The 17769-nt window shown below is 52.0% G+C and overlaps 2 long non-coding RNA genes across 2 annotated transcripts; one reads left to right on the top strand and one right to left on the bottom strand.

Moving 5' to 3' along the window:
* Nucleotides 1-2359: 2359 nt before the first annotated feature.
* Nucleotides 2360-17529, top strand: LOC129406988 (uncharacterized). The gene is made up of 3 exons (XR_008631382.1): nucleotides 2360-2499; nucleotides 6312-6535; nucleotides 16465-17529. It is a non-coding gene; the product is annotated as an uncharacterized LOC129406988 (long non-coding RNA).
* On the bottom strand, nucleotides 5729-8355 carry LOC129406987 (uncharacterized). Its single transcript, XR_008631381.1, has 3 exons — nucleotides 7902-8355; nucleotides 7110-7272; nucleotides 5729-5997 (listed from the first exon to the last, which is right to left on the bottom strand). It is a non-coding gene; the product is annotated as an uncharacterized LOC129406987 (long non-coding RNA).
* Nucleotides 17530-17769: the final 240 nt, after the last annotated feature.

The raw sequence follows: 17769 nt of genomic DNA, 5'->3' as shown, positions 1-17769 counted from the left end.
ACTCCTGGCTCTGTACTCAGAAATTACTCCTGGTGGTGCTCAGGGGACCCTATGGGATGCTGGAAATCGAACCCGGGTAGGCCGCGTGCAAGGTAAACACCCTACCTGCTGTGCTATTGCTCCAGTCCCCTTTTAATGTATTCATAACATCTTCTTAGTCCCCACAGAACTGTTTTTGCCTCTCTCTTTCCTACTTTCTCTCCCTCCCATCATCTTCTCCCCCACCTTCTTCTTTTCTGTTGTCCCTTCCTCCCTTTATACTGCCAGAAACCTATGCAGTGGGGCATTAGCTGACTTTGCGGAAGCAAGAGCAAGCAGGTTGATCTGGTTATCGCTTTCAACAGGTTTTATAGAGGGTCAGAGCAAGGAACTCTAGACTAGAACTCTAGTGCGGGGGTAGGGCACTGCTTTGGAGAAAATAAAGGCAGGCGACCAGGAGGAGGTGACTTTTCAGCTGACCCCCCCAAGGATGAGAAGGAGTCAGCAGAGAGAACAATGGGGAGGAGTCACGCCACAGAGAGGGAATGCCCTTGAGGAGGGCTAGGAGTTAGTTGAGACTCAGAAACAAAGGTGGACAGGGCTGGCTGAAGCCTGGAAAAATGGGTGTCCTGGGAGGATCTGGGAGGCTGGGGGTGGGATGAGGCTTGGATTCTGCCTAAAAGTCAATAGAAAGCTGTGGGAGGTTTTAAGCAGGGGATCAAAACCTTTTTTAAAATAGAGTTTTAACTTGGTGATAGGTACTGGTTCACGTGTAAGACAGAATGCAAAGGTGCTCTCTAATCTTTTTTTTGCTTTTTGGGTCACACCTGGTGATGCTCAGGGGTTACTCTTGGCTCTGCACTCAGGAATTACTCCTGGCGGTGCTCAGGGAACCATATGGGATGCTGGGACTCGAACCCGGGTTGGCCGTGTGCAAGGCAAACGCCCTCCCCGCTGTGCTATTGCTCCCGCCCCAGTTCTCTTGCATCTTTACTGCTTCTTCCAGGAAGCTGCCGCAAAACTCTCTAGCAGAGCCCCACGGCGTGGAGGCTGGCGTGGCTACAGCCCGGCCAGAGCCTGCCCCGCACCAAGAGGAGCCCAGGGCCACGTCCACCTCTCTCCCTTCCTCCCACCTCCTCCTCTCTATGATCTTGCCATTTCAAAATGACTCTATGGATGGAATAGGACAGCGACCTTTGTTACTGTCGTTTGGAGGACTCCCAAGCAAGGCTCCCGGGCCCAGAGTCATTTGCCCAACCGAGCAGGGTAGCTCGGTGCTAAGACCTGAGCATGTATAACTTTTCAGGTCCTGCAGGGCCAGGGACTACCAGGATCACCCCCCAAGCAGTGATGAGGGAGCCTCTGCAGTTAGACCCGATGGTGCTCCGGGGGCCATGTGGTGGCAGGGATTGAACTCGAATCTCAGTGATGTGTCCCTGACCACTGAGATATCTCTCTGGCCCCTCAGACAGTTGCCCTTTGGAATAGTCTGCGTGGCCCCTCCTGTATATTTTCCCCTGTTGCTTCCTCCAGTGATGCACATTTTTCTCACCCCTTCCCGCACTGCAGAACATCTGCATTGTTTCCATTTAGGGCTTGGAGGAATCAAACTGCTGATCCCATGGAGGTTTTCTTGTGTGCACAAACTTCCGTTTCTCTGGGATAAATGCCCAAGCAAGGCAGTTGCGGGGTCCTGATGCCGTTTGCCAGTTTCATTTGATAAGCAGCAGCAGCAGCAGCAGCAGCAAAGTGTTTTCCCAAGGGGCTGTCCGATTGTGCATTTTCCACCAGCTCTGAACGAAGGCTCCAATTTCTCCACATCTTTGCCAACATTTGGTATTGTCATGATTTTTCATTTTTGCCCTTTTGAAAAGGGAGTGTAGCGATCCAGTGGGGTGGATTTAATCTGCATTTCCCCGATGACGGAGAATGCGGGGCATCTTTCCTCATGTTTGTTTGCCATCTGTATATCCTCTTTGACAAATTGATTGCACCACCTTGACTGCCAAGCCTCTCTCTCCTAATAAGCCTGGAGAGCAGGAGTGATGCTCATTTGCTACAGAAGAGCAAACTCGGGACTAGGACAGGGCTGAAGCCTGGGTCAGAGCCCCCCCCCCTCCAACCCTGCAGCTCATATTCTGAGCACACACGGCACCCCCTGCTCCCTGCTTGCACCCAAGGGCATCGGTAAATTCCATCTAGGAAGGGTTGGACACCCAGAAACTCACACTCACTCTCTAATTAGGTCGAGCCAAGCTTATGCGTGTAGTCCCAGATTATAATCACTTTTTAATTATATTTACCTTTGTCTGCAGAGAGCGAAGTGTATTATTGGCTCTGGGAGGTAACAATTCAAATCTCTATCCTCGGCAGCAGGTACCCCGAGGAGGATATATAGACGCAATCAAAGAAATTAAAACTGAGCCACAGCTCACAGCTGGTGTCTCCCGACTGAGTCTTGGTTTCTGGGGCCAGGAAGTCAAGAGTCTTAATGTTTCCTGTCCTGGATGCTCTGGGAAGGTGGGTGATTGCTCCTGGGGTTTTTGGGTGCTGACTGTGTGCCTGGGATTCCGCCTAGCACTTTCTGTAAGGACCTTCCTCAATCTACGTACCAGTAAAGTGGGGAGGTAGATTCTTCTATCATTGATCTGGAGGAAACTGAGGAACAGAGAGAACAAGCTTTCCTGGGCTCACATAGCCGGCAAGAGGAGATACCCAGGTTCAAATTCTATTCTGCTGATCAAAACCCCCAGGGTTGTATGGCTTTGACCCTGTCATCCCGTTGCTCATTGATTTGTTCAAGCGGGCACCAGTAACGTCTCTCATTGAGAGACTTATTGTTACTGTTTTTGGCATATCCAATTCGCACGGGGAGCTTGCCAGGCTCTGCCGTGCGGGCGCTATACTCTCGGTAGCTTGCCGGGCTCTCCGAGAGGGGCGGAGGAATCGAACTTGGGTTGGCCACGTGAAAGGTGAAAGTCCAACCACTGTGCTATCGCTCCAGCCCGCTTTGACCCTAAATTTTTTTTTTTACAGAAAAACCCTATGATGAATGTCCCCAGCGCCTTCCACTCTCCCTCATGTGGCACGGGAGGTGTCCCTTTGGACTTTCCTTGGCGACCACGATGGGGAAGAGAGTGTAAACTCACCCAGCATGGTCTAGCCACAGGGTAAGACCACATTGCCACATTAAACTTGGTCTTCATCTCTTGCTGGGAAGTTCTTAGTTTGCAGGATCATGCAATGGTGGTGGTGGTGGTGAGATTGTTGATGAGGATGGTGCTGGTGGTGGTGACAGTGGTGATAACGGTGATGATGGCGAAGCTGGCAATACTAGCTAGCAAGTTATCGAGAACTCACTGTGTTCTAGGCATTATATGACCCCCCGCATCTGGGTTGACTTGGGTGTTCAGACCACAACACTGTCTCCTGAATATCAGAACCACTATATTCTTTTTTTTTCTTTTTTGCTCTTTTTGGGCCACACCCAGAAATGCTCAGGGGTTACTCCTGGCTTTGCACTCAGGAATTACTCCTGGCGGTGTTTGGGGGACCATATGGGATGCTGGAAATCAAACCTGGGTCAGCTACGTGCAAGGCAAAAGCCCTCCCCGCTGTGCTATCGCTCTAGCCCCACCACCATATTCTTCTTTAGAGATGGGAACTTTGGGGTCCCATGCCAGAATCCGAAACTCAGAGACCACCCAGCCAAGCGGGTTATGCAAGCCCTGCTAAGGATGCTGATACATGCTCAAGTTTGAGACCCCAGAGGAGATCCTGTAGATATATTGGGCCCCTCCCAAATATTTCATGGACGGATGATGCAATTGTAAATTAGCTAATCATTCAGGGATGAGGAGATAGTACGGGGGTAGGGCACTTGCCTTGCATACAACTGACCGGGTTTGAGCCACAGTACAACATATGGTCTCCCAAGCCCCGCCAGAAGTGATTCATGAGCACAGAACCAAGGAGTAAGTCCTGGGCACTGCCAGATGTGACCTCTTTCTCCAAATCCATTCAGTATATCAATCAAGCTAGATATAGGAAAGGAGAAAGCAGTGCTGCTTAAATTGTGTACACAGGTTCGGTGGGAGTTTCTTAATTAAAATCTGCTTTCTAGGATTACACTATACTATACTATATTATACTATACTAAAGGAAGAGGCTTCGGGGTCTTTATTTTCGGGGCCTGGAATTGTAAACCAAATTCAGGAGGACACCTGTAACTTTGGGTGCGTTTTTGGCAGATGATGCTTTTAAGAAAGAAGGAAAAATGTTCCCGGGAGTATTAAGTGGCCAATCCAGGTTCGATCCCTGACACCACATTTGTTCCCCTGGACACACCACCAGGAGTGACCCCTGAGCACCACTAGGAGTAACAACTGTGTACAGAGCCAGAAGCAAGTCCTGAGTACCACCAGGGATGGACCAAAAATTCAAAATAAAACATAAAAAGAATATAAAGTAGCATTAAGAGGTCTCCTCATAGCCGTGAAATCCCAGTTGGGCTGAGTGACCTTATTACGTTTATTTCTCTGCTGTTTTGTTTGGTTTAATCAAATGACTGGAGCGATAGCACAGTGGGTAGAGCATTTGCCTTGCACATGGCCGACCTGGGTTCGATTCCTCCGTCCCTCTCAGAGAGCCTGGCAAGCTACCAAGCATATTCTGCCCGCATGGCAGAGCCTGGCAAGCTCCCCGTGGTGTATTCGATATGCGAGATATGCCAAAAACAGTAACAAGTCTCACAGTGGAGACGTTACTGATGCCCGCTCGAGCAAACTGATGAACAGGATGACAGTGCTACAGTGCCAATCACCCAGAAAAGCAATAAAATGTCACCCGAGACCTATTATTAAAATTTAGGCAATGTGGATGATCTAATAGTACCCAGCACGTAGTAGTTGCTGAATAAATTCTCTCGATCCTTCACGCCCTCGTGCGGCTCATCAACAAGCTCTTCTAATTGCAAGAAGATCAGCTCAGGGGATAGAACAGGAGATCAGGCACTTCCCTGCCTGCCTTATCTGCAGCTGCAGTGGCTGTGACTCTAGTACCACATATGACCCCCTGAGCACCCCCAGCGGTCACTACTGAGCACAGAGCCAGGAAGCGCCCCTGAGCACCTCCCGGCACGGCCCTCCCAGTGTATCCTTAACTTTGGGCGCGTGGCCGGTAAGAAATGCTGTAAGTGATGGGAGAGGCCGTGGGTGGGCTGGGCGGGGCCTCCTCCCCAGGGTCTGGGCTGCCAGAGACCGAGACCTTGGACTCCAGGCCTGCAGCGCCCCTCCTCAGACACACCGGAAACCAGCTAGCTCTGCGTGAACTGCCGCTGGCGTGAGGAGAGTGGCTCCCGTGCCCTGGGCATGCACCCCCTCACGGCTGCTGACGTGTCAGAGCTGTCAGCCTGGCCTCTTCTTCAAGGAGCGAAGTCGCAGCAAATGAGGTGTGTGTATATAATTATCAGAGCGGTAGATCCTGACATTCAAACAAACTGTCTCAAATCCTGTCATCTCGGAGGAACGGAGCGGCGGGGGGGTGGGGGGGACCTGACATGTGAGCGATGATGAGAGGGGAGAGAGCTCCGTGCGTGGGGGAACACGGAGGAGAGCAGGCGAGAGAGAGGCGGCGTTTAATGGCACTGATCACGCTTTTAATTACTCTGGCAAATGAACCATCCCCGGGGCTGGGTGGCGCTGTTGGAGACGCCACCCCCCCTGCCCCCCATGTTCTCAGGCTCCGTCTGAGTCACCGGTGGGAGGGGGAGGGCTGGTCTTGGGGAGCCAGAGAGAGCTCCCGGGGTAGCACGATGCGGCTCGCAAGCCCAGCCTTCGCCCAGAGCCTGCTCCGTCCTCTTCCTCTCTGCGACACTCAGCGGTGTGGCCCTGAGCCTGTGTGAGCCTTGTCTCTGCCGCTCACTCACTGTGCGACCGTGGACTGACGGTGGTGGGTCGAATGATGCTCCTTCTCGATTCCCAGGCGGACGTTCTCACACTGGCCAGTTTCAAACTCGGCCTCATCAGGAAATACGATCGGGACAGTGTGATTAGTTAGTGTAATCGACAGTGTAACTAGTTAGGGGACCCTCACTCTGAAGTAGGGAGTTCCTCATTCCGTCTGGCCAGAGCCCTGATCAAAACTGGGAACCTGTGTGCAGGCGCATCCCAGGAAGAACGCCACCAGAAGAGAAAGGCAGAGATAAGGGGGGGGGGGTGGGATGCTTTTACAAGCCAAGGAGTGGCTAAGACTGCCAGCACCCCCACAAAATGCTAAGGGAGAGGTGGGACCACTCTGTTAATGCTACTTTATATTCTTTTTATATTATGCAGCATCACCCCCTTCCTGCCACCTCGACCTCCGGGCTTCCGGTCCCCAGAGCTGTGTGACAATATTGGGAAGGCTCCCGTTGGTGGCACTTGGTCACAGCAGACCTAGGCCACAATGCAGCATCACTGCCTCTCAGTGTCCCTGTTGGCTCCCCTGCAAAGGGGGTCGGGGCAACGTCTGCACTTCACTCGAATCCAACGGACAGAGCACTTCACACAATGCCGAGGTGAGCTCTCGGTCGCTGATGCCCTTAGTGTTATCACTGAAGACACTTTAAGAGGGGAAGTGCTTACAGGGTTAGAAGAAAACTAACTCACAATCAGGGACCTGGTACTTGAGTAGTCTTTTTGGGGGAGATTAGGAGATTAGGGGGAGATTAGGAGGTGGGCACTCTTGTGATGCTCTAGAGCTCATCCTGGGTCTGTGCTCGGGGGCCCATGAAGTACTGGGGATGGAGCCTGGACCTCCCGCGTACAAAGCATGTGCCGCTTCCATTGAACTGTCCCTCCAGCCCAACCACCTGATCTTGAACCGAGTCTTCGGAGCTCACACACACACACACACACACACACACACACACACACACACACACACACACCCCTTGTGTCATGTGATCCTGCCAGAGTTCATTTCAATCCCCAAATTAAGGACAGAAATTTGAGGTGAAAATTGCTGGTCAAGGGACCACTACTCCAGGTTGGCAAAACTGATGTAGTGAATGAAAAATTCACACCATGCGGGTAACAGTCACCCCTTCCGCCTCCTGGTGTCCCCATATAGCAAAGCTATCCTGTACGCACTTGGGAGGGGGGAGGGGCAGCCGGCAGTGACCAGACCATCCCCAGCAGCCAGATCCGAGAGCAGAGAGGGCTTCTCTGGTTCCAGACTCACAGCTCTCTCCTCGGGATGATCTGGCCGTGGACAGGTTCCTTTCCTTTCTTCTCCAACTTTCATCCATACCATCTGTGAAATGGAAATAATCAAGTCCACCTCGTAGAATGGTGAGGCCCGGATTCAGCCACATTGATGAAGTCCCACATCCACGAAGGGGTCTTCAGCAAGCCCTCATCATTATCCCGGGCCTCACCGGGAGAGAACATACATATGAGGTGTGTCACATGGCTGGTGTTTTTTTTTATTTTTTTTTAAATTTTTAATTAGTGAATCACCGTGAGGGTACAGTTACAGATTTATACATTTTTGTGCTCATGTTTCCCCCATACAAAGTTTGAGAACCCATCCCTTCACCAGTGCCCATTCTCCACCACCAGTAAACCCAGCATCTCTCCCACCCTCCCCAGTCCCGTCTCCCCCCACCCCACACTGCCACTATGGCAGGGTATTCCCTTTCTTTCTCTCTCTCTCTGATTAGGTGTTGTGGTTTGCAATCAAGGTGTTGAGCGGCCATTGTGTTCAGTCTCTAGTCTACATTCGGTACTCGTTACCCCTCTCCCGCATGACCTCTGACCACATTTTACTTGGTGTTCCCTTCTCTGAGTTGCCCAGAATGAGAGACCAGCCTCCAAGCCATGGAGTCAACCTCCTGGTACTTATTTCTACTATTCTTGGGACGTGGCTGGTGTTTGACATACCTGGATGTGGGTGATTCTCTGCTCCACCCTTTCGTGGACTGTCTGTCTGGGTCTCAGTTTCCTCCTCCTTAAGCTGGAGCTATTCATCGGCATCCTCTTTAGAGCGGACCACTTTGCTCCGGCCGTTCCATTGGCGGGTTCTGATTTCAAAGTGTATAAAGAGCAATGGGCAGGGGCCGGCATCCACAATGTCTTTGGGCCTCCACATAGTTCTGCCTGCCCTAGTCTGGCTCGAGTGACTGTGGCTGCGGACCAGGGTAGCTCAGAACTCAATGATGTCAAGCAGATAGTGCCATGCTCGCAGATTCCAGGGCAGGAGTGGAGCCCCGGGCACAGCAGGGCTGGCATGTCTGTGTGCTGTGCTGCCTGGGGTCTCAGCTGGAAGACTAGAAGACTGAGTTAGTGGCTAGCCCCGCCGTCTCATTTCTTCCCATGTCCTGCACCGTGGCTTGCAAACTCAGCTCTCCCTGGCTCCTCTCTGTGTGATAGCTCAGCGTGGACTGGCACGGGCTTCCTCATTGCACAACGTCTGCACTTCAAAATGGGCCAGGAGAGAGCGAGGGAGAGAGGCGGAGGAGAGGAAGGGGAAGGAGAGGGAGAAGAGAGAGGACCGGAGTGGTGTCCTACAAGAGGTCTGTATCTCTTTTGCAATCTCTGCTTAGAAGTACTATTGTCTGACTTGCACTGAAACCCGATGATTAAAGCAGTGCCATCTCCTGCTAAGATTTAAAGGAAGGGGCATAGATCCATCTGAAAGTAAAAGGCATGGCAGTCACATTATAAGGAGAGCATATGGGGCTTTGTAACTATCTATAGCCTTCTTTGGAAAATACAGTCTGCCAAGCCTTTCATGGCTCCTAGATAAAAATATACCACCAAAGGTCTCCAGAAAAGGCATGTGTGGGTAGCAATGGGCAGAAGTCGTGGATGTTTGTGCAACAGACAAACCCCACCCTGGTCTCTGATGTGAGGTGTTCCACAAGCTTTGATAAGAGAAGCCACAATATGGTGGCCTTCATATGGCCCAGGCGGGAAGGATATTGTGGATCATTTCTCTGGTTACACTCATCCAATGGGAGAGAACTCTCAGCAGCCCCTATCATGGAAGAAGGAAAATAATTTGCCCCCAAAGAGAGAGAGAGAAAGGGGCAGTATCTTGTGGGTCCTCCAGTGTCCCCTTCCATAGAGCGTGTTCAAGTGCACTGAGGCTCTTTACCCACGGGGCCAGTGGATGTCTCTGAGCTGCTGGACCAGTGGGTTTCTGGTCGAGACTAGGAGGGTAGCTAGGGCAGGTGGAGCAGAGAAGACCGAGTTCTCGGAAGACCGAGTTCTCGGTCACATCTTCTCTCACACAGTAGGGATCGGAGGACTCGGAACTGCAGCCCGCACTGCCTGGCTCTGATGCGGGGAGCAGATTGAGGGAGCTTTCTGGAAAATGTTCCAGAGTCATTCAGAACCCATCGCAATGGAAACAGAGAACATTCTTTTCATTATTCATTCGGCGACAGTCGTAACGACCGATTGCTGGTCTCCTGGGTGACATGTCGTGGAAGAAGTGCAGTGAACGGGCTTCGGCTTTAGGAAATCACTCTGAGGCCATGACTGGTGTGTTGCCTGTTCCGTGATGGTGTAGTACATTGAGGACTTGATGACCATCTGGCATACTGAGTATTCCACGATGTTCTGGTTAATTGAGCACTCTAGAAATACTGGCTACGTTAAGTACTCTATGATAATGAAGAATATTGAGCACTCTATAATGATCAGTACTGATTGATCAGTATGCAATTGAGCAGGTGTATAGAGTATAATGATCTGGTACGTTACATGCTCTATAAAGACTGGGTGAGCTAAGAACTCTGTAAAGATTGGGCATGTTGAGGATTCTATGATGATAAGGTATGTTGAGTGCTCTAAGGGTCCAGAGGAGGCCTCAGGTCAGTCCAAGACACCAAAGAAGGCTTCCTGGAGGCCATGCTGTCTAGAAAGTGTTGACGTTGGAAGAGGAGTTAGGTAAGAGAAGAGAAGAGAAGGAGATTGATAGTTAGAGGGATCCTTGCATGCAAGATCCAGAAACACAGGTGAGCACTAGTGCCCTGCCTCAGGCCCAGATTGGACAGGATGAAGGTCTGGGTCTCACCCGCTGGGCACATCCTGGAGTGGGCATGGTTAGAGAGGCAGCATGGCTGGCAGGATGCTCCTGAGCTTTACAGGTGGGGAGCAGGGTGAAGAGAGGGCAGGGAACAGCTGGGAGGGTCAGGCTGCTGCATCCAGGCTCCGTGTCTGGGGGCTTGTCCTCGGGTCCATTGGGGGGCTTCTCTGTGTGGTGTCCTCCTCTGCAAAGTGGGGAAGATGCCAGTGCAAAGACAAGACTCTAGGGGACAGCCAGGAGGGGGCCACGGCTTGGCGCATGCAGAGCGTGCTGTGGGTGTCTGGCTTGTGGCTGGGGCTTAATTAATATTCACCACCCGCATCATTCTGACTGAAGGCGACCTCTGGACAGGTGGGGAGGCGGGACAGCCCAAGTCCAGCCCCGTGTGGCTGCAGCCTGGTGCGAGCTTGCGTCTGCAGGGACAAATGCGGCAGGAGTGGGAGAGGGAAGAGGCCCGGGGGGCTGTAAACAGAGGACACAGTAGACAAACATCTACGAAAGGGTTTTGCCAACTGTACACATTTCAGGAACGATTACAATCAGGGCTATTTCCATCCACTTTATTTCTGGGCCGTCAGTTTGGGTTCTCAAGAGAGAAGATGCCATTTAATTCTCCCAGATCAAATATTTAATAAACACGATGCTGAATAAACCCCGCTTTGCCTATTTAGCATGCACTGGGTATTTTTAGTTGCCAACCGCAACTCGAGAGATTTGCCACCTTGACTGACATAGAGCTCTGCCCATGACGGCTTATCTGGAACAGGGACTGTGCACCCCTCAGATGACAAGAAGGCAAGAATTACTGACAGGGTTTGAACCCAGGGTCTGAACCCCTTGGGCAAGCTGCTGAACCCCTGTACCTACCGGGGAAGAGATAATGGTCTCCTGGAAGTATTAGAGATTCAATATGATGGAGAATAGGCCACATCCTTTATCATCATCTTCATCATCGTCACCACCATCATGATGGTATTATCATCACCAACATCACTGTCATCACCCCTGTCGTCATTACTATTCTCATGCCCGTCACTATCTCCATCACCATCACAATCACTATTATTATCATGACCAACATCACTATCATCATGACTATTAGTCTCATCAGCAGCAGCATCACCATCATCACTAGTACCAGCAGCAGCACATCACCATTACTAGTACCACCAGCACTATCATCACCACCATCACTAGTACCACCAGCACCACCATCACCATCCTCACTAGTACCATCAGCAGTAGCATCACCAACCTCACTAGTACCATCAGCACCACCATCACCATCCTCACTAGTACCATCAGCAGCAGCATCACCATTACTAGTACCATCAGCGCCACCATCACCATCCTCACTAGTACCATCAGCGCCACCATCACCATCCTCACTAGTACCAGCAGCAGCAGCATCACCATTACTAGTACCATCAGCACCACCATCACCATCATCACTAGTACCATCAGCACCACCATCACCATCATCACTAGTACCAGCAGCACCGCCATCACCATCCTCACTAGTACCATCAGCAGCAGCATCACCATTACTAGTACCATCAGCACCACCATCACCATCATCACTAGTACCAGCAGCAGCAGCATCACCATCATCACTAGTATCACCAGTACCACTATCACCATCACCACTAGTACCATCAGCAGCATCACCATCCTCACTAGTACCATCAGCACCACCATCACCATCCTCACTAGTACCATCAGCAGCACCATCACCATCCTCACTAGTACCATCAGCACCACCATCACCACCATCACTAGTACCATCAGCACTACCATCACTATGTCATACCTTCGTCATCCCTCTCATCATTAATGCTACTGTTCTCGGAATTTCTTTTGGTTGTGCACAACAATGTTGTAACTGCATTCCCTGGTATGTGTAATATATTAAATATGCCATGGGTTTATTGCTGCTCTCGGAAGCTAAGACAGGTGGGCTGGACTGACTTGGCAGTGCTCAGGGACTACTCCCAGCTGTGCCCAAGAGTCACTATGAACAGTGCTCAGTGCAACTCTGCAGTGCAAGGGATGGAACCTGGATCTCCTTCAGGCCAACCTCAACCCACTAGTCCAATTCCCAGAGTGGATATGTATTTTTTTAAAGTTTCTGGTTTAGTTTCTAATATTACAGTTCTTTTTTTTTGCCACACTTGGGGTGATGCTCAGGGGTGACTCCTGGCTTTGCACTCAAGAATTAATCCTGACAGTGTAAGGGGCATGATATGTGGTGTCGGGAATTGAACCCGGGCTGGCCACTTGCAATGCAAGCGCCCTGCCTGCTCTATTATCATTCCAGCCCTCTAATATTACGTTTTTTATTTAGATAACCCACATAGACAAAAGTCTTTTTTTGGGGGAGGGGGGCTGTCTTAAATCACTTTTAAGACTGTAAACCATGTGAGAGCAATAGGTTTGAGAATAAGACAGAGACCAGTGGCGAGGTTCTGGCTGTGGAAAGAGCAGGATGGAGGTGTGGGAACAGGAAGGAAGGCTGGGACCCGCAGGGAGGCTGGGACAGGGGTCCTCTTGGACACTGGGATGCAGGGTTCAGCCAGATCCCATTCTGCAATAGGGCTTGACAATCTGGGTTGGACCAGGCTTCTTCACAGCCGAGCGAGTGCACTCGATGATGCGGGGGTCAGGTTTGACACCCCTGCAATCAGCAATTTGAAAACCACTGTGGGCTGACTGCCTTCCAGGAGCCTCGGGCCGGGCCTAATGGCTGCAGTATTACTTTATGGCCCATTAATCTCCCCAGTGTCAGGACGAAGTGCTTGGCCCACGTCCACATGCTTGTCCGCTTTGGGAGTTGCTTTATTGTCTCTTTACTTTGGCCCCAAAGAGCACCATTCTCCTAATTAAAGCAGCCTTTTATTCTCCAGGCCTCTGGAGAGGACACACAGCGAGTTATGCCACAGACAGCGAGGCTGATCCTCAGCCTAAGAGTGTCCTTTGCAGAAGAAACAGAAGCTAAAAAAAAAAAAAATTCTTTTTTTTTTTTTTTAAATCATAACCAGGCACCAGGAATGGCAGCCTGACATTTCCACACATGGTTCAGAGCGAAGGCAGGAGAATCCGTTGGAGCATGTGGTGGTCGTGTGGTCTTGGGCAAGTCGTATCACCCCTCTCAGATCGGATCATTTTTTTTTTTTTGGGTTTTGGGTCACACCCGGCGATGCACAGGGGTTATTCCTGGCTCATGCACTCAGGAATTACTCCTGGCGGTGCTCAGGGGACCCTATGGGATGCTGGGATTCGAACCCGGGTCGGCCTCGTGCAAGGCAAACGCCCTCCCCACTGTGCTATCGCTCCAGCCCCTCGGATCATTTTTTGCGTACGGTGGGTGCAGGATCTCAGCATCACATGGATGCGGAGAGAGCAGTAGGGGAGGTGGCGTGGGGATCGCTTCTGAGGGTGGCTTAGCAGGGCTGGTGGGAGAATCAGTGCCTGATAGTGCTACCTGTCACCAACCCACTGTAGCACTGTCATCCCATTGTTCATCGATTTGCTCAAGCGGGCACCAGTAACGTCTCCACGGTGAGACTTGTTGTTACTGTTTTTGGCATATTGAATATGCCACGGGGAGCTTGCCAGGCTCTGCCGTGCGGGCAGGATACTCTCGGTAGCTTGCCGGGCTCTCCAGTCTCTCCAAGAGGGGCGGAGGAATCGAACCCGGGTCGGCTGCGTGCAAGGCAAACGCCCTACTTGCTGTGCTATCGCTCCAGCCCACAGAGAGAGGAAAAGAAAGTCAAGGTTTGGAGAGGTGAGGCCTGGAGTCGAGGGCATTAGCTCATAAGGTTTTGCCGGGGTTTGAAACTGCATCTGTCTGGGTGCTGAGCACTGGGTCCCCTGGCCTGGCAGGACGGAGCAGGAGCTGGGGGCTGTCTGATGAGAATTTCTGCACATTTGCTCTGAGAGCTCATTTTTCCTCTTCTGCACCTTGAGACAAGTTGCTGATATTTGATGGGAAACCGAGGAACAAAGGCCTGGAACGCGGGTTTTCTGTAATCATCCTGTCTCCACTCCACCCCTTATTTCTCTGCCCCCACCCCTACGGGGCAGGGGTGGGTGGGGTGGGGAGTGGGGCGTGCTGACAATTTTCTGGAGGATAGCAGTAGTCTTGTTGCGAAGGGCTTAAAAAAATGATCCGAAGGTATCTCAAATCATTAGCAGAAAAATAATATCACCAAGAATATCAATGGTAAGGATAAGGGTTTTTAAAATCCTGATTGATTTTGTGATTGGCACTGAATGGATGATATTAGAGCCAGGTGTGGAAGGAATGCGGGGAGAGCTGGGATGAGGGGGGCTAGGGAGGGACTGGGTGCGGGGGGGGGGGGGGGGAGGGGATGGGGGGAGGAGAGGAAGGAGGCCTGGAAGGACAATGGGAGAAACGGTGCCCGAACAGAGCTGCTGAATTAAGGAATCAGGAAAATGCCCCAATTATGGTATCAAATGGAAGGAACAAAGAGACAGGAAACTTACCTTGAAATTGAATAAGGGAGTGGAAAATTTAACACCTTCCAGATCAAGAGCTTCCACTTAGCAGAGAACTGCCTTCCTCTCCTCGATATTATCACTGGGGGGAAACGGGAAAATCTATCAGATAATAGGAGAGAGAGGGGGAGAGAGGGAAGGAAAGGGCCTCGGAGAGAGTCTGAGAGGGGGGAGGGCTAGCAGAGAGTCTGAGAGGGGGGAAGGGATAGCAGAGAGAGAGAGTGAGGGAGAGGGAAAGAGAGAAAGAGAAGGGAGAGGGAGGGAGGGACCGAGAGGGTGAGAGGACTGCAGACGGGAGAGTGGGATAGAAAAGGAGGATGACAGGGAGGGAGAGAGGGAGAGAGGGAGGGAGGGAGGGAGGGAGGGAGGGAGGGAGGAATGAAGGGGGAGAGAGAGAGCTTGAGAAAGAGAGGAGAAAGGGGGAGAGACAGAGAGGAGATGCGACAGAGAGGCAGAGAGAGGCAGAGAAGGAGATAGAGGCAGAGAGAGTGAGACCCAGGAGAAGGGAGAGAGTGGGAGGGGTTTGGGGTACCACTGCACCCCCAGAGGAATAAAGAGAGGGGGGAAGCTGTGGGGAGATGTGGAGGTCACAGCTCCCAGGCCTGGCCCAGGGCCCCCCCTTCTCCCTGTTGGGAGTGTCCCTCTGCACCCTCCCATCCACTCCCTGGGATCTTATCACCGGTGTGAGACCCCCTTCCTGCTTCTTCCACCTGGGGGGCCTCTCTGCATGCCTCGTGGGACACAGGACAATGACAGAGCCCCACACCACCTGCTGCAGGGATGCGGTGGACAGGCCCCGGGGCAGGGACCCTCAGGGCCAGGCGGAAGCTGGTGGTGAGGGGTGGGCCCGAGCAAACTGACTCAGCCTCTCTGCTCCCCAATAATTTCCCCCATAAGACAGGACCAATCATTCCCCCCTTGCTCCCTCCCCCGGGGCTCGTAGGAGACTTGAATGAGATCACGATTCAGAAGAGGCTTTGGAAAGGGGAGAGATAAGCCACACACACACACACACACACACACACACACACACACACACACACACACACGCACGCACGCACGCACGCACGCACACGCATGCACACACGCAAACATGCATGCACGCACACACGCACGCATGCACGCACGCACGTGCGCGCGCACGCACGCACACAATGTAGCCCCCGTTTTTACCGCGGGGGTCCAAGCCCACTCCTGCATTTGTTGCCTAGTCCCGCTGTCCTCTGAACTGCGAGGAGCCAGCCTGGCCAAGATACTTTGTGTTTTCAGGCTGCGGGAGGAAAACCATCGGGAGAATTTATGTCTCGCTCTATTCCTGAGGAAACCCCCTTCTCACAGGCCATGAAACTCAATGGGGAGACGAATGATAATGATAATATAATAATGGTAATAAAAAAAAAAAACGGAAAGCAAAGCCGCCCGGATCAACGAGGAGAATGTAGAGCTGAGGGGAGCTCTTGGGATAGTGTTTTATTTTATTTTTTTTACCCCCCACCCCTTCCCAGAAGTCCTGTCTCCATCACTTCCACTGTACGCACTGTTGGTCGGCTCTCTGGGGAACAGTGTACGTGCATGCACGTGCTTGTATGTGCCTGTGTGTGTGTGTGTGTGTGTGTGGTGTGTGTGTGTGTGTGTGTGTTGGGGGGGGGGAGGTTTCCATTTCCATCCTCCCCCAGGGTGGGGCGCCTCCTTCCTCTTTCTTAAAATTCATTTTGATTGAGATGTCCTCTCTTGCGCTAGCACTGGATTGGCTGTTAGAGTCTCAGACCTAATACACGCGTCCCTCCACCATTAGCCCACGGTCCCTCCCCTTCCTCCCCACCCACCCCCCTGCTCAGTGCTCCGTTCTCTTGCTCATGACTCAGGGTTTGTTTCCCTTTTTTTTCTTCTTAGCTCTTTGTCTGGAGATGGGTGCAGAAAGGAAACAGCTCATCAGGACTGTCCCCCTTTGCCCCCCACCCACCCATCCATCCATCTTGCTTTCGGGCTAAGCTTCCACCTGGCGGTTGGAGTCAGCCAATGGGAGGATACCAACTCCATCCAGTCCAGCCAGAAGCCTCCTTCTGCTCCTTCCTAGGTCCCTGGGCCAGCAGCTTGGTAACTGCTTCCTATCTCCTGGTGCTGGGCAGGAGGTGGATTCTCCCCCAACTCCATCTCTTTCCTGGGGGCTTGGAATTCACCAGAAACCGGAAATGGGATGACTTAACAAGCCAGCACCTCTGGTGGCGGGGAGCCGGAGGGGGCGGGAAATGGGTCCATTGCAATCTGCCAGGATCAAGGCCCCCCACCACCGCTAGCACCAGTCCTGGCCCACTGCAACTAGCACAAGGATGTCCTCCACGGGTGCTCACGCCTGCCAGGGCCCGTGTGTCACCCCCCTCCCCCCTCCCCCCATCCCAGCTGTGTGGATCCTGAAGGCAGAGAGAGAAGTGAGGCTGATCCCGGCCCCGGGATGGTGTCTCTGTGATTCCTGACAGTCTGCGGCCAGAGCAACCTCTACCTGGTCTGGGAGCAGAGGAACAGAGGAGGCAGAGGTTTGCCTGTGTGAGAAGTGACAGCAGTGACGCCATGGAAGGGCCGACTTCCTTGGACTCTTTGTCCCAGCCTTCCGAGCAGCTCCATCACGGGGCCCAGGAAAATGGAGCTGAAATTGGATTCGTGACCCGGTGTTGAGCCGACACCCCAGGGTTCTCTTGATTAGACCCGTCACCCCAGGTCAGAGTGAGGAGACCCACGTCTCCATGGACACGTGGCTCGGCCCCTCCGCTGGCGGGCTTCTTACCACCCCTCTAGAAAGCCCTTTGACAGATGGGAGCGTTGCCTCCTCCTTCTTCGGAATTTTCCCTACTCTGTGGCTCACCGCCTCGGCGCCCAGCTCTGAGCCGGCCCTCCAGGCTTCCAGGATTGAAATCAAGTAATTCCAGGGGCCAGGCGGTTGGCAGCTCCGGGGAGCACTGGGATGTGGGGGGGGGAATCCTAATTAGTTTAATGATTGCAATGAATCGCTAAAGAAAAACATGCCAAATTAAAAAAATTAATGCAGACTGATGATTCAATACCGTATTAATTGAAATATGAAACCTTACACATTGGAATAGATTGAAATGGGATGCAGTGAGTGACTTTTAAATGAAATGATCCCAACTAAACATGAAATTAAAAAAAAACTTATTGGAGATTAAAAAATAAATGTTTGGG

The sequence above is a fragment of the Sorex araneus genome, chromosome 9 (assembly GCF_027595985.1).
Source record: "Sorex araneus isolate mSorAra2 chromosome 9, mSorAra2.pri, whole genome shotgun sequence".
Classification (NCBI taxonomy): domain Eukaryota; kingdom Metazoa; phylum Chordata; class Mammalia; order Eulipotyphla; family Soricidae; genus Sorex; species Sorex araneus.
This window is presented reverse-complemented; position numbering and strand designations above follow the sequence as displayed.